The sequence below is a fragment of the Malus domestica genome, chromosome 12 (genome assembly GCF_042453785.1).
Source record: "Malus domestica chromosome 12, GDT2T_hap1".
NCBI lineage: Eukaryota > Viridiplantae > Streptophyta > Magnoliopsida > Rosales > Rosaceae > Malus > Malus domestica.
Genome location: NC_091672.1, coordinates 9,241,398 through 9,258,449, shown reverse-complemented (window position 1 = coordinate 9,258,449; position 17,052 = coordinate 9,241,398). Strand labels below are relative to the sequence as shown.

The 17,052-nt window shown below is 39.7% G+C and overlaps 2 pseudogenes; both read left to right on the top strand.

Moving 5' to 3' along the window:
* The first annotated feature begins 353 nt into the window (after positions 1-353).
* LOC139189803 (rust resistance kinase Lr10-like) lies at positions 354-1,179 on the top strand (annotated as a pseudogene).
* An 8,340-nt stretch (positions 1,180-9,519) lies between these two features.
* On the top strand, positions 9,520-12,801 carry LOC103423271 (AP2-like ethylene-responsive transcription factor At2g41710; annotated as a pseudogene).
* Positions 12,802-17,052: the final 4,251 nt, after the last annotated feature.

The following is a 17,052-nucleotide window of genomic DNA, read 5'->3' as shown; positions in this document are numbered from 1 at the left end:
TTACACTTTTGATTACATGACATCCAATGGTTCTTATTTATTCATTAAATGACATGAATGCTTACGTGGATTTTAACTAATATTAAAGATAAAATATAACTGAAAAAAAAAAACATAAAATCTGGAAAATTAAAACTCAAATTAAAAAAATAAAAAATAAAAGGAAGAAACCCTAGTTGTACACAATCCTCTGTCTCCCCTTGTGCAGAAATCGCAAGTACCCCCTGCTCAACCTGCAAGCAGAGACCCCCGTGCTCCATAGTTATCGAATGTTCCATTCACAATCAAGAACTTGAGAATGTTCTGTATACAAATATGCAATGATTTAATGATTTGGTACAAATGAAGAACTAATGGGATTGAAATTTTTCTACAGGTACCACGAAAAAACTAGTTGTTACAGGCTCATTCTATATGCATTCACCATGAAAGATTTTTTTTTTTTTTCCTTTTGAAAATTTGAAGTTTGGCGTAGAGGTTCTTAATTGAACGTAAACTATGCAAGTGCAGTCCTTGGTTCATTTTCACTTGTGCTGATACTTGTTGGTCTCCATCGTGTACATACTTATTGATCGAATAGAAAAGGAGCGGCAAACCATGATCGAAGAAATTTTGGAAAACTACAGAACTCTCAGGCCTACGAGGTACTCATATGCTGATATCAAGTGGATTACAAACAAATCTAGAGACAAGTTGGGAAAAGGAACATTTGGAACAATGTTCAAAGGAAAGCTCTTGAGTGAGATCTTTGTTGCTGTAAAGATGCTCAACAATTCCAATGGAAATGGAGAAGAGTTTATCAATGAAGTGTCAACATTAGGTTGGATCCACCATATTAACGTGGTTCGCTTGGTTGGCTATTGCGCTGATGGATTTAGACGAGCCTTAGTTTATGAATTTGCACCAAATGGTTTCACTGCAAAACTCATATCGTCAGCAGACAGCAAGAACCATTTTCTTGGTTGGGAGAAACTACAACATATTACTCTCAGAATAGCCAAAAGAATTGAGTAAGTTCACCACGGATGTGACCAACGAATCCTTCATTTCGATATCAAACCTCACAATGTACTATTAGATGACAACTTCAACCCAAAAATCTCATATTTCGGTCTTGCCAAGTTGTGCTCCAAAGAACAAAGTGCCGTTTCCATGACAACTACTGTTTCCAAGACATGAAGTTGCAAAACCACATTAGCAAAGGGGGAGATGGAGGACTGCGGACAACTAGGGTTTCTTCCCTTTTTAATTTTAGTTTTAATTTTCCAGATTTTATGTTTTTTTTCAATTTTATTTTATCTTTAATATTAGTTAAAATCCACATAAGCATCCATGTCATTTAATGAATAAATAAAAACCATTTGATGTCATGTAATCAAAAGGCTTAAAAAGAGTAAAAGTATTTGTACAATCCTGACACGGGGAGGTAGTGACAATAAATAACAATACCGGGCTCTATGAGCCTGATAATTGGAATGAGGACAATCTAAATCCCTTAACGAGGATCCATTGGAGGACAAGTCTGGTGCCAACAGCCGCGGTAATTCCAGCTCCAATAGCGTATATTTAAGTTGTTGCAGTCCCTTGATCCTATCCCATAAATAAACATATATATATATATATATATATATATATATATATATATATTATGCGTATAAATATTGTATACATGTGTAATTTCTGACAAGCATTTGATTTCTTGGATTGTGCATGCAAATGTTGGCGCATGATGATTCGATATATATTCCAGTTTACTTGGGTAAGTTGGAGGTTCAGTTTGTCATAGATTACTCAAGAAAGTGGCAATTTCTTGTGTAAGCTATCGCTCTTACAGGTACCTATGACGATGAAGAGGCTGCAGCTAGAGCTTATGATCCTGCTGCCTTGAAATATTGGGGTCCTGGCACTCTCATCAATTTTCCTGTGAGATTATTGTCAGCTGATTTCATTTTATTGATTTTTATTCACTTGAAATTTCATCCCTTTTTGGTACTTGGGTTAGCATCTATCCCTAATTAATTGGACCTAATTAGAATTAAATGGCCTAAGGTTTTGGTTGATTGGCTGCAAACTGGACCACACACACACACCAACCAATCTTGTTGACCCTCTCTCTCTCCTCCCTCTCGGATTTTCTTCCATTTCCGTACAACGGTACGGACAACCTCGAACCTAGCTCACTAATCGCAGATCGGGGTTTTGGTAGTTGTTTTCATGCTCCTTTCAAGCTCAGGAGTCGAGCAATACTTTTGGTTGGACGTGAGGACGTCGGGAACTCGAGAACCAGGAAACCCCCGAAGAGGTGCACAGTGACTCGACGTGATCGCGAAGGTTTCAGTGAGTTGTAGGGGTGGCCAGATTATCGTGATTTTTCCGACGAGATTCCTTGAGTTTTAGGACCTAAAAGTGAAATCGACGAATGCAGCGGCACCGGCGCCAGACTCCGGCGAACCAAGGTTGAAGGAAGAGAATATTCCGTCAACTTTGACAGAATATTCTAACATCGTCAGGTAATTATAACGGTATATGTTGATTTTTAACGAAATATTCCCTACACCGTTAGGGAATCCGTTTGGTGTGCCAAGCATGTGCCTACGTGTGGGCCACGTGTCTAGCCGTGCCTTGGCCAGCGCATGAGGGCACGTGGGTGCTCGGAAAAGTTTTCTAAAAATATGGGGATGTTCCTGAGGTTGAGTAGGTCTCGGTGGTATATTCAATTACCCCAATTGAGCAATGTATGAGAAGTTATTACCTAGTTTTGTGTATGTGCTTTTAAATAACGTTTATGTAGTTGTTTCTCATATAGGTGAAACCTATCCTGAGGACTAGCGCAATCAAGCAAGACTCAGGGGCTACGACCCCTCCACATATCAGTGAGTGGGCTTTTGGTTTTCAGTATATACTTATATACTTGGTCTTTTTCCCAGAAAATGAGTTTTAAATGAAATTTATGTTTTGAAATGTCATGCCTATTATATCATGCTTAGACTATGAATTAGTTTAGTGTGCATAAATGTGATTTGACGCTGTGGATGCTCAGGTAAGTACCAGGTAAGTTGTAGACTGTTTATATGAATTGATGATTATGTGAGATGTGTTAAGAGCTCATAACCTGCACCACGGTGTTAGTGCTCCCGCCCATGGTTAAGGAAACAGTCTTTCACGTGATGTTCACCTTCCACACCATATGCTCACCTTGGATCCAACTTAGATGCACAGTCTTGTCGTACATACCACTTTAGGTGGTTCCAACTCGTAAGTGACCCGTGATTATTTGCACAGTCTTCACGTGATCGTAGCACTAAAGCGTATTTATCTACACCTAGTCATGTCGTACAGACCACCATAGGTGGTTCCGACTCGTGTGCAAGCATACTTGTTAAGCTATAGATTCAGCCGTACAGGCCACTTTAGGTGGATCCGGCTGATATGTTATTTCACCTAAGTTACTTATTCTGTTATTTTGAGATATTTGGCGTGGCATATTTATGAATATCATTTTCTGTGCATGGTTTTGAGATATGTATATATTCTATTTTCTGGGAAATTATACAGGTTTTACGGCGAGGGGTTAGAACTTTTGATAAATGAAATGGTTTTGAAAAGCTTTGTTTTTGCCCACTCACACTTTCTGTTTTGCGCCTCTCCAGGTTTTAGGTAAGAGTGATGGTTGGTGGCTTACGAGGAACTCACGGTAGCTCTGACAGATTATCACTAATGTAGGATTCCCTTTGGGTGTTGTATAATTAGTATTTGTCCTGCTGGACTGCACTTAGGTTACTTATGCTCTGATTGTAAACTCACACTTACTATCGCACTTGCACCTTATCTCATCTAGAACTCTAGTTGGTTTGGTTTTTGTTTATTCACATTTCCTATATTAATATTGCTTCCGCATTGTGCACATGGCTACGTTACCCTCACGTGACGGCCAACATGCCTTGATTCAGGTCGGGGTGTGTCAGCTAGGCCCTAGCTCGCCGCCCGACTAACGTCTAGCATATTTTAGAATCTTGAAATTTTTAACATGAAAATCCTTCCAAGGGCATAGAAGATCCGATCAACGTATTTGTTTTCTTTAACATGAAATAACTAATGCAGTTTTTTTTTTTTTTTTGACAAAACGATAGTGTTAGTTGTTAGGGGAGGGAGATCGGTGTGTGTTGAACAAGAACCAAAATACATAGACATGATTGTTTTTTGTTACTACGGTGAGGCACCATCTGTGGCCATCAAGTTTGAAAAGCGAACCGAAAAAAGGAGGCAAAAAATTGAAATTGAACCGATTTTACAGAAATGGTTTTGATTTTTCGATTCGAGATGGGTATTGGGCCTTCAAGCCAAATTTGCAATCAGAACCCCAATCTGCAATCTCGATTCTCATCCTGCAATATCAACCTTGTTAACGCTCAAATTATGAGGTTAACAAAGACCAGTATGGTCATGTAGTCGGCCCTTGGTGGGCTCGGGATCGCAATGATAAGAAATGAACAATAAAGTTTAAGTGGTTCACCCCTCAAAAATAAGCTATGTCCACTAAGTCACTTGTATATATTGAATGAAACATTAAATAGAGCAGTAGGCATAAACAAGTCTCTCTCTTTTTGTCTGACTCATTCTAAGGTGTACTCACCCTCGATGAGCCCCAAGTCCCTAGGCTTAAGTCTTCCACCGCTTTCGCATTTAATGCGCCAAATACGTAAGTATGATTTGCTAGCTATTCCTCCACCATTTAGTCGATACATGGTGACATAGTGACATCCATTCAGGTCCACTTGCATGTTTTCTTGGGACAATGTGTACCGAGCGCCTTGCTTGATCCCAAAGTTTGTGGGAATCCGCATCCAAGCGTAAAATTTGTCAGCCTTTACGTCCTTTTATATTTCTTTTTGCCACTACAAAAAGGCCATGTGTAGCCATCAACGTATTCGATAACAACAAAACAAAGAAATTATGTAAAGATTCAATAGTCAGTAACTAAAAACCCTCAAAATTAGGTTACTTTTTGAAGTCTAGAAGACCATAATGAGCCCTAGAATTATTCGCCTTAAATAGAAGTAAAGGACTAGAATGGCCATTAGAGAAGGGATAATGCTATGAAAATTAAATTTTTAAACTAAAATTTTCAAATCAAATGATATGTAACAAATAGGAAATAAGCACGTTAATCAACACTTATGTAATAATCCAATAATCAACCACCACACTATTTGCTTTACAAATTTAATTTAAAAAATTGGTCTCGTAGCATTACCCTTAAAATATTATTCCAAAAATGGGATTTAAAAAATAAAAAATTCCCTACAAAATTCAAAAATCAGCGCCAAATGTACGCCCAAACCGACTTGCCCAAACCGACCTGAAAAACCCAGAAGCTAACGGCTATAAAAGTAATACGCGGAGTCTTTGTCTGTCTCACCCGCCCTTATTTCTTCCTTCATCTCCAGCGATCTCAAATCTCTCATCTCTCTCTCTCTCTTTCTCGCTCTCCGGCTCAACGAATTTTAAGTTTCAAATTTTCAAACCTCTGGTCGTCTGATCTCAAATCTCTATTCGATCAATGGAGTTTCAGCGTTCGTCGTTCTCTTTCCGATCTTCCGACTACTGGGTCCATGTGACGCTGCAGGGTTTCCAATCTCCGGCGGACTCTAAGTCCCAATTTTTCGGCGAGCTTTCTCTCCGTCAATACCAGATTTTTCAGAAACGCTTCCACGCCTTTATTCTTGATGAATTTCCACTGGGTCCTGATCGATTCGCTACACTCCGTTTCGCTCCCCGCCAACTCCTACTCCCCGAGTTGCGCGCTCACTTACGATCTCTCTCCTCTTCCCTCAGCCTTGATCCTGCCATCTACGAAGCATTAGCCCCCTGGATCAAATCCATGGCCCGGAAATTGGCAAACCCTAATGGCTCCATGGGCTTTGTTATGGTGGCTACGGTTAAAATCCTGACCATTGAATATGTCGACCAACTGTTTGATGATATGTCCGACTCAATGGCTTTGCTTTCAATTGGTAGTAGTGATGGCGGTTCTTCTTCGTCGTCAATTTCATTGGACTTTGTGGTTGAGAAATTGGGGGCAGAGAGATATTTCGAAAGGGGTGACGGCGACCTGGGTTCTTGCAGTGTATGTTTGGAGGAATTGTCTGATGGGACAGCGAGTGAGCTCATTCGGATGCCGTGCTCTCATGTCTATCACCCATCTTGCATCCTTCGCTGGTTCAACATGGATAAGAAGACGTGTCCCAACTGCCGATATAAACTCCATGTGCAATGAGCGACCCGATTTTGATGCTGCTTTGTCAAATAAAATTTGTGATTCTAGTTATGATTCATTAATTCTTTAGTATTCTTTGATTCTGTATTTGTTAGGATTAGTGTCGATATATGTACTTACTCTGTAAATCCCTTTTACAAAACGTAGTTGAAATTGCAATTCTCACAATTTACGTACATGGTTTTCAGTTACCAATTATTTGTTATGATGAGTGTCTGTATGTCTAACATCCTGTTTGGTTTAACTTTGTCTTTATTGTTGTGTTCCTGGCGGATAACTTGTTCATCCTGTTTTCTAATTCCCTTTGCTTTTAATAAAATGTTGGAGAAAAAGCAGTACACATGATTTGTTCTTGATTATGTGTAATGATCTGTTTGGCTTAGACTTTCTTTACTTGAAAGCTACAAAATTCTTGATTTTAGTAGTTCGCATATTTCGGTTTCTGATGAATTACTGTATATCACAACATCTTAGTTCACTTGTGGCTGTCGTAGCATGTGTTTAAGGGAGTACCTTTAGTTGACTTCTAGTTTATCTTCTTATCTAGCCGTGTAAAGATGTATTTTTGCAATACATGTTGGCCTATTTACTTTGAATTCTGAGCTGGAACTGGCATTTCTTAATCAATTTCAAATGGAATGACTTCATACTCAGAGATCTTCCAGTAGAAAAAGAGCATGATAGTATGGCGAGTTCTGGTTCTAAAGAAGCAAGAGACTGAAAATACGACTTTTCAAATACCTTTATGTTCTCATGCATGAATTATCTGCTTTTGGGGAGCATATTAACAGCAATTTCCCTTTTTTTTCTTTGGTGGGAGGGGGTGTTATGGGTGGCTATTCTGTTCATCTTTTGTTTGGTTTTGGGATAGTATGGTCGTCGTACTGAAATTTAAGGTAACATTACTGTTTCCAGTCACTGATAGTATGGTCATCCTACTGAAATTTAAGGTAACATTACTATTTCCAGTCACTGATAGTATGTTAATCTTGCTCTTGCACTTTCTAATCGCTTTCTACGTAATGGAGCTTCAGATCAATTACTTTAGCTAATCATAGAATGCAAGGGAAAAAATATGGCAAGTCTTTGGACACTCTCGGGGTGATAGGGAAATTTAACATCTGGAGTAATGGTTGGCAGTATTGCATATATGGTAACTGGATGCTGCGTTGCCAACTACCTCACAATGTGCAGCTGCCAACTGCCTCAAAGTGATTCCATTATGAAGGAGGTACTGCTTTTCTATTTGATTAATTCTTTATATTCTACTAATGCTAAATTGATGTGAACCAGTAGCTGTAGGTAATGGTTTCTTTCAGTAGTCTAACACCTCCGGTTACTTACTATTCATAAATACACAAGATTTGTGTAGTTTTAAATAGAATTTAGAACATCGATTAGTAATTTGATCTGTTAAGGCATTTCGTGGGCAGTGTTTGTTAATTATGAGAATGTGGTGCACTCTTGTAGTAAAACAATAATGTGACAGAACGCGTAAACTTGATATCTGGTGAGACCGTATTAGGAGACTAGGTGGAGAAGATGATAATACACGTATCAAATAAGTATGTACGGAGAAAGGACCTATTCATTTTTTTATGTTTTTTGTTTGTTTAATTAGTTTTCCATATATGTCACATTTTGATTGATTCCACACAATTTGTGCTGCTAACGCAAAAGATGAAATGCAGCTTTAGCCAATGCAGCTAAAAGAAATTGTTCAAACTGATCTAACAACAAATTCCAACTCCGATGCCAATGAGCAGAAGGGGACATCAATATTAGCTTTGGAACGCAGGAGATTGGACAGAAGTCACAAGTTTATAACTCTATTAGACATATTTACAACGATGTTTACAACTCTATTTACACTATTCAACACTTTCAGACTTCCTCAACTGACACTTTAGAGCTCTCTCTTTTTTTCATGTGTATGCTTCTCTGTTACAAGTTACAACCCACGCGCTCTTTCACTCGTACCCTGTGTGTGAGGTTGGGTTACATAACCCACTTTATTTCGGAATATAGCCTATCATAATCTATCTTGTCCAAGACACATTTAACACCACCAAACAAAAAATTAGACTCATAGCCATTTTAATTGGATAGGCCATCTCCAACCGAAATGGCTAGATATAGCCCAGTCTAGAATTAGAGCCATATAAAAAATTATTTTTAAATGAACATTGTCATGTCATACTTATATATCATCTCCAACCGAATGGACTAAACATATTTCCTCAATAATTTATTAGTTTTAAGCTTATACTTTAAATTTATTGATTAATTTTATTAAACTACCTTGGATTCTTTCAAATCTAGCCGTTGAATTTGAATCAATTATTGTAACTGAGGAGCTGAGCATCAAAAAATGGCTAAGAGTGGGGACTATATTTGGCCAGTCTGATTTCATTTTGGCCAAATAATGGCCTAGTAGGCTCTACAGAATTATAACTTGATCATCGGTTGAAGATGAATTTTTAAGCAAATGAGGGGTGCGAAGAGGGAATTTAGGGAGTGTATTCAATTGAGAATTTGAGAAACTTTAATGGATTTATAAATCCATGGATTTTTATGGAGTTTAATTGATTTGTAGAGATTCCATATAAAATTTTAATTCAATTCCCTCGAAATCTCATGGGGAGAGGTGAGATTTGTGGATTCTTAAAATACACTACGAAATCTCTCTAATTCCCTCTAATTCTTCAACTTTCTCAAATTCTTTAAAATCAATTTCTAATTGAATACACCTAGAATGTTATGAACTTTTTTAAAATCCTAATTGAATACACCCGGATTTCTAAGGATTTTAATAAACTATCTTAAAATTCTAATTGAATACACCTTGAATTTCAGAGAATCACTTAAAATTCTGATTGAATACTCCTAGATTCATTAAAAGAATTAAAATCTCTCAAATTCCCAATTGAATACACCTCTCTTAGAATGTCACTGTCGTTTAAGTGCGGTGGCACCTCCTATATGTTCAAACTATAAAAAGTACAGCGGGTCTTCCAAAAAAAAAAGTACAGCGGACCACGTGGCACTCGCAGTTACGCCACTACTACGCAATATACACTTTGAAAAGCATCCTAAATTACGTAACTACCCTGCTTCTCATCCTAGCCGTTACACCTTTTGTCAATCTGAACTTGCCAAATCATCACGATCGCCATCGTGAAAACAAAACAGGGGTACGTTCGTAATTTCACCTCCCCTTCATCTGCTCTCACTGTAGCTGTTCCCCTCCACAGTGATTCACTGAAACGAACACAAACAACTCCCTCACACTCGGTCTCTCGTCTCCCTCTTTCTCTCTCTAGGGTTTTAGTTTGGGTTCAATTGGAGTGTTCAATCATGGCGTCGTCGTCCTCGGATCCCGGTCCGAAGACCGAAAGCGGCGGCGGCAGTGGCGGTGGGGGTGCAGAGCCGTCGGAGGCGGTGGTGGCGAGCGATCAGCTAATGGTGTACAGAGGGGTAAAGAAATCGAAGAAAGAGAGAGGATGTACGGCGAAAGAGCGCATCAGCAAGATGCCTCCGTGTGCTGCTGGAAAACGCAGCTCCATTTACCGTGGAGTCACTCGGTAATTAAGCTCCTCTCCTCTTTCTCTTTCTGTTTGGTTGCTGAGAAAAAGAAAAAAAAAAGGAGGAATTTTGATTTGATTTGATTGGGAATTTGGGTGTGGAAATGTAGGCATAGGTGGACAGGTCGTTATGAGGGTCATCTTTGGGATAAAAGTACTTGGAATCAGAACCAGAATAAGAAGGGAAAGCAAGGTCTCTCTTCTTTCTTTTCTCCCTCTAAAATATGCATATGTATATATAGTATATATCTCGTATTTTGGTTTGTGTATAAATATTGTATACATGTGTAATTTCTGACAAGCATTTGATTTCTTGGATTGTGCATGCAAATGTTGGCGCATGACGTTTCGATATGTATTCCAGTTTACTTGGGTAAGTTGGGGGCCAGTTTTTCATAAATTACTTAAGAAATTGGAAATTTCTCGTGAAGCTATCGGTTTAATTATTAATCCTTGAGTAGCATACGGAATTTACAGGGGCCTATGACGACGAAGAGGCTGCAGCTAGAGCTTATGATCTTGCTGCCTTGAAATATTGGGGTCCTGGCACTCTCATCAATTTTCCTGTGAGATTATTGTCAGCTGATTTCATTTTATTGATTTTTATTCACTTGAAATTTCTTCCCTTTTGGGTATGAGTATACCGTAAGAAAGAGAACACACTTAAGTTTTTCAAATCAGCATCTCTGTTCTTCATGCCAATAAGTAAATATTTTCGAGTTGTCAACTAAAATATTGCATTTGTTCAAGTTAGCTCTTCCTTCAATTATTACAGGTTACTGATTACCCAAGGGATCTTGAAGAGATGCAGAATGCCAGAATGTGTCAAGGGAGGAATACCTTGCATCTCTTCGGAGGTGAGTATATAGATTTTGAGTACACATTTTTTTAAAAGAAAATTTGAAAGTACATATTTGAATCTGAAAGCTTTGCATATTTCTATTTGTAATTCTCCTCCTGCAGAAAGGGCAGTGGTTTCTCAAGAGGAATTTCTAAATATCGTGGCCTTTCTAGGTATGCTTTACCTTTAAATGTTACTTGTATGCACAATATATTACGCTCGTTTCTTATAGGACTTCTTGGCACATTTTTAAGTTTTGAGATTGAGCTTTGTTTGTTATGCCAATAGTGTCTTTTTCTTCTCTTTTTTAGGCGTCAACCATCCCAAACTGGGTTGTGGACTGAAGTAAAAAGCTTCTTGTATTTAATTGTTTGTCACAAGAATTCTACATAGAAAATTATACATCATTCAAACTCATCGAGTGATACAGGAAAAACTCGATCCACCAGTGGTTTAAATAATGTTATGTTATTTTTATTTTCTTCCATATCGTGTTCTTGGTTGTTAATGCTTATAGCCCCCATTTTGAACCAAACAAACCGTAGAGAACCTATCCATCTGGTGCATTGCATCAATACGGTATCAATTTTTTGTGTTGCTGATTTTCAGCTTGTAGAGAGGCAAAAATGTCTCCAAATTTGTGCAAGGCCAGTAATTCATATTGTATTTCTTCATTCCGTTCTGAATTTTTATTCTTTGTACACACAACAGTCGTTGGGAGCCGTCATTGTGTCGTATGGGTGGATCTGAGTACTTCGATAGCATACATTATGGTAAGTCCTCAACTGATGCTGAACTGAAGCCATATTTTGGATAAGAGGGCTCTGAAAAATCTGTTTCCTTGATCTGAATCTTCTGCAAAACAAAGTCGCATATGGAGGCTTTCGAATATATTATATTCCTTTCATCTGGATTACTACCTGAATCAGTGCCACTTTGCATATGTCTTATATGACTTAAAGGTACAGGCATTGATCCAGCAACAGAAAGTGAACTTTTGGGAGCTTTTTGCATTGAAAGAAAGATTGACCTAACGAGTTACATCAAGTGGTGGGGACCCAACAGATCTCGTCAAGGTGAAACTGGCATGAAATCGTCAGAAGAAACAAAGAACGTTTGTGTTGGAGATATTGGAGTTGAACTTAAAACATTAGAATGGGGAATCCAGCCTACTGAACCATACCAGATGCCCCATTTGGGCATCTCTCATGTAAGTAAAAAGCATAAAGGTACCAGAGTCTCTGCCATGAGCATCCTCTTATGGTCAGCTGCCTATAAGAACTTGCAAGAGAAAGCATCACAAATGGAGGAAAACAATGCAGATAATGACGAGAATGAAAACAAAAATACCATCCACAAGATGGATTATGGCAAGGCAGTTGAGAAATCCACAAGTCATGACGAGAGACTTAGTTCTGCATTAGGAATGAGTGGTGGAATGTCTCTCCAAACAGATGTGTTCCCGTTGGCTCCCTTCTTGTCTGTACCACTTCTGACCAACTACAATATCCCTTGGTAGACGGTAGACCCCATTCTTTGGACGTCGCTTGCTCCTGTTCTTCCTTCTGTAATTTCTTGTACGAATGAGGTTGGTATTTTCAGTTCAAGAATCTCTCTCCTTTTGTTTTCTTGTGTTCTGATTCCATGAGAAATAATAAGCCAATACTTAGTAATGCAGATTACAAAGATGGAGACAAGTTCAACTTTCACTTTATTTCAGCCCGAAGAATGATGTTGCATTTCCTTTTGCTCTAAAAGTTGGTGAAGTGCATGCTAACAGTTTCTTGACGACCTCTATTCAGAAGGTTTTACCTATGCATTACATGCTATAAACGAGGGAAAAAAGTGCGGCGCAACGAAAGGTTTGTACTACATGGGGTGTATCTTTTTATAATGAAAAGAGTGTATGCCGGTGAGCTGGTTGCATAGAGTGTCTGAGTTTCTTGTTCTGAAGAGTTTTGAAGTGCGGGTCCCTTAGTTTTTAAGGATAAGTTCAAAGACGTTCTTGATTTGAATAACTTGTACAGCAAGTATGGTTATTTGTAAAAATGCATATATTTGACAGTGGTTTCAAATGAATGCCTCTCATGTTTTAATTATTTATCGTCAATGCATGCTTCGCACAATGGCGTTCTAAGATTCATATAGCCGACCCCACTCAGTGACTTGGATTTTTCAAATCTCCAACCGAGAAGTTTTCCTCACTCGAGAAATTAAGGGAACGCTACCTCAACCTACATGCTCCACTCACAAAGCTTCAACATACAAGCTTCAATAAAAGAAAAATTCAAAGAACTTAGTGAAGAAGGCTTTGGTGTATTTAACACAATACATTGAAATGAAGCAAAGCTTATTTATTGATATCTCCGATAAGTTACAAATATGTACATATACATGAGTCAAAATAAACAAACAACAGGGAGCCTTCACAAAGGTTGCTTAGGAGAAGTCTCAGCAGTCGGTAGAGCCCCAGAAAGAGAAGGCACCGGAGGGGGATCATTCGGAGCCTCAGTACTGGACAGAACCCTAAAAGGAGGAGGCATCGGAGGTTGATCATTTGGAGCTTCATTACGCGGTACAGCCCCAGAAGACGAAGGCAATAAATGCCTTTGGAACAAACCCACAAACCTCTGATGATCAAGTAAAACCTGACCATCAGATTCCTTCATCTGGTCAAGCTTCCTCTTCATGTTTGTAGCATAGTCATGTGCGAACCGGTGCAACTGTTTATTCTCATGTTTTAGCCCTCTAATCTCCTGTTTGAGACTCATCACTTCAGCCGCCAATGATTCAACTTGGCGGGTTCGAGCAAATAGACGTTAGGCCATATTAGACACAGAACCTGCACACTGAACACTGAGAGCCAGAGAATCCTTAACAGCTAACTCATCAGACTGTTTGGAAAGTAGTATGTTATCTTTGAGAGTGAAAAGGTTCCTGGCCACCACCGCAGCGGTCATATCATTCTTCATCACGGAATCCCCAACGGTAAAAGGACCAGTAGGGGATAAGAAGGATGGGCGCCATATGTTGTCTGGAGAAGGCATGGCTGCCTCTTCAACAAGGTTCAAGTCAAAACGACGGTCGGAGGGGCCAAACATTTTCAAAGGTGTTGAAGAGAGAAGAGGTTGGACGAATCAAAATCTTAGAAGTGCAAGAAGGGAGTTTCTACTGGTGGAGATTCAAGTGTGCTTTCGAACTTAATGCTAGCCTCTATAAAAATCTGCACTCGACGGAGCTTCAGAAATCAAAGAGGCGCCTGCTCAGAAATCGAAAAAGCGTTTGCTTTTTCAAAAGCTGGGCTGCTCAGAGACCACGAGGGTCAGTCTCAGAAATCGAAAAAGCGTTTGCTTTCTCAAAAGCTGGGCTGCTCAGAGACCACGAGGGCCGATCTCAAAAATCGAAGAGGCGTTTGCTTTCTCAAAAGCTAGGCTGCTTAAAGACCACGAAGGCCGATCTCAGAAATCGAAGAGGCGCTTGTTTTCTCAAAAGCTGGGCTGCTCAGAGACCACGAGGGCCGATCTTAGAAATCGAAGAGGCACCTGCTTTTTCAGCCTTGTCAGCACCTGTCACATGCACACTTAGCTTTGCGAAAACTACGGGCATTCTGTCGAAGATTTCTGGTGAAGTAGAAAGCACGTGAATCTTACTGTTCAATCATCCACTTTCCACACGCAACATCAGCTCATAGGTACCACAGATAACTTTGCCAAAGATCTCTGACAAAGTTTAGACACGTGAAGCTTGCAGCACCCACTACATTGCTATAACCAAGAAGGGTAAAAGAATAGCAAAGAAACAGCACTAACAAAGTTTAGACACATAATTTTTTGAAGGTCTAGCTACCATATCTCCTTGGATAAAGCTTGTCTGTAATCTTCACATGCAACATCAGTTTTCCAGATACCACATACCACTTTTTCAAAGTGCTATGACAGAGTTAAAACACGTGAAGTTGGCAGCTCCCACTACCGTACTATAACCAAGCAAGGTAAAGGAATAGCATTACTACTTGTTGTTAGGGAGACTCCTATATATGTCGACCTCCATCTTCAACGAACAGGCAGACCTGCAAAAATGCTCAACCCTTCCTCATATCTGAGAGGGCACTCCCAACGAAGCCTCTCGAAATACTTAGCTTTCTTTCCCCCCGATAATATCTCTGCAAACAAGCTACACCAGAGCAAGAATATCTCATATCATCAGGGTTAAAAGCAAGAGTATCCCATATCATACTTTTTCCCTGTCTTTTCCTTTGGCCTTGTTCTTACCTGCAAGACAAGGAGAAATAAAGCAATCAGTCAGCACTTGGAATCAAGCTTCCAGTCAGGAACTGACTGCCTGGAACCCCTTACCTGATTACTTACCTGGCATTGCTCTCGAGTACTCATCATCAACATCTTATGCTTCCAGAGAAGATACCACATATGTCTGAGGAACAGATAGGGCAAGTGAGAAGGATACAAGGAAGCATGTGGAGACAAGCGTAACAGAACACGAGCCGATACATCCACTACTTTGTCAACAACAAAAGTATCCCATATCAGCAGGGTCGAACATACTCTAGATTTGATGGACTTGTTTTGACCCTTAAATTCTTCAGTCGGCCTTATACTCTGGAGGAAACCAGAAAACCCTCCAGCCCAGTTCAAGAATAAGCCTGTGGAAAGTTACTTCTTCAAAAGCAAAAGTATCTCATATCATCTCTTCTCCTTTTCTTCTCTTTATCCTTCATGCTGCCTGCAAGATAGGGAGAATGAGAACAATCAGCCTGAACTCAAAATCAAACTTCTGATCTGGGACTGATTGCTTGGAGCTCTGATTGCTTACCTTGTCTGTCACCTCTTTCAGCAGATCCCCTATCTCGGCGACTTGAGGGACTCCTACTACATGGTTTGTATCGCGCTTGACCAAGCCTGAAACTACAAGTAAGCTTCAAGTGAAATTGACACATTACCTTGTGCATCTCCCCCAGTTAAAGATACCACCCCTGGATGGAGGAAGAGTACTCCGAGAGAAGATGTCACATCTACCTATAAGACAAATAAGGCAAGTGAAGACGATACCACACTTCGGTACTTAGAAGTTTCGTGATTACGAGATCATTCTCCCACAATATTTCCTAATGTCATTTATACTAAATCATTCACTTGTACTCACTAAAGGAGAGTTTAAACCTATGTACTTGTGTAAACCCTTCACAATTAATGAGAACTCCTCTACTCCGTGGACATAGCCAATCTGGGTGAACCACGTACATCTTGTGTTTGCTTTCCTGTCTCTATCCATTTACATACTTATCCACACTAATGACCGGAGCAATCTAGCGAATATCACAAACTTAATACTTTCTGTTGTACCAAAGTCCTCACTGATTTTGTGCATCAACAATCCTTAAGTCCTTACCTTTTTGCGTTGGTAATGGATGAGTTAATAGGACAAATTCAAGATGATATTCCTTGGTGTATGCTTTTCGCAAACGATATAGTGTTGATAGATGAAACTCAGGAAGGGGTAACTGCGAAGCTTAACCTTTGGAGTGAAGTGTTGGAATCTAAAGGTCTTCGCCTAAGCCGATCAAACACAGAATATATGGAGTGCTAGTTCAGTGCAAATGAAGGCCAAAATGAGTTAGGGGTGAGGATCGGAGATCAGGAAATATCAAAGAGCGACCGTTTTCACTACCTAGGATCTATCTTGCAAAATAACGGAGAATTAGATGGAGATCTCAATCATAGAATACAAGTTGGATGGATGCAGTGGAAGAGTGCATCCGGTGTGTTGTGTGACCGTCGTAGGTCACTGAAACTCAAGGGAAAATTTTATAGGACAGCAATAAGGCCGGCGATGCTGTATGGCACAGAATGTTGGGCGGTGAAGCATCAACACGCACACAAAATGGGTGTAGCGGAGATGAGGATGCTTCGTTGGATGTGTGGGCACACAAGAAAGGATAAGATTAGGAATGAGGATATCTGAGGTAAAGTAGGAGTAGCCGAAATTGAAGGAAAGATGAGAGAAAATCGGTTACGGTGGTTTGGACATGTGCAAAGAAGGCCTACTAACACTCTGGTTCGAAGATGTGACTACGAGACAGAGGTTCGGGGCCGAAGAGGTAGAGGAAGACCTAGGAAAACTTTGGAAGAGACCCTAAGAAAAGACTTAGAGTACTTGGATCTAACGGAGGACATGACACAAAACCGAGCGCAATGGCATTCTAGGATTCATATAGCCGACCCCACTTGGTGGGAAAAGGCTTTGTTGTTGTTGTTGTTGTATCGTCAATGCATGCTTCGCATGGTTTGTTTTTTAATAGTGTAGCTTTAATTCAAAGCCTCTGTGGTAAGAAA